Source organism: Trachymyrmex cornetzi, unplaced genomic scaffold, assembly GCF_001594075.2.
Source record: "Trachymyrmex cornetzi isolate Tcor2-1 unplaced genomic scaffold, Tcor1.1 scaffold1177, whole genome shotgun sequence".
NCBI classification, from domain to species: Eukaryota; Metazoa; Arthropoda; class Insecta; order Hymenoptera; family Formicidae; genus Trachymyrmex; species Trachymyrmex cornetzi.
In genome coordinates this window covers 59,086-59,457 of record NW_017295737.1, presented here as the reverse complement: position 1 = coordinate 59,457, position 372 = coordinate 59,086, and positions in this window count along the sequence as shown.

Below are 372 nucleotides of genomic sequence, written 5' to 3'. Positions count from 1 at the left end.
AAGTTACCTTTCCAGAATGGCTGATTATAGTCCTAATGAGATTGTTGATATTGTATTAATTTTAGGGGAGTGTCATAGCAATTACAATGCAGCATCAAGGCTTTATGCTCAACGTTTTCCCGAAAAGCAACATCCAACTGATATGACAATACGTAGTTTAGTCCAAAGAACTCGCAATGGACATCTTGTTCGTCAACGTCAACTTCATGAATATGACGAAAATGATGCGCGAGCTGTAACTATTTTAGCAATAGTTCACCTTAATCCTCATGCTAGTACTCGCCAGATTGAAAGGGAAATAGGTATACCACAAAGAACTGTTGTTAGAATTTTAAGAGCTCTAAATTATCACCTTTTCCACATCACTCTTAC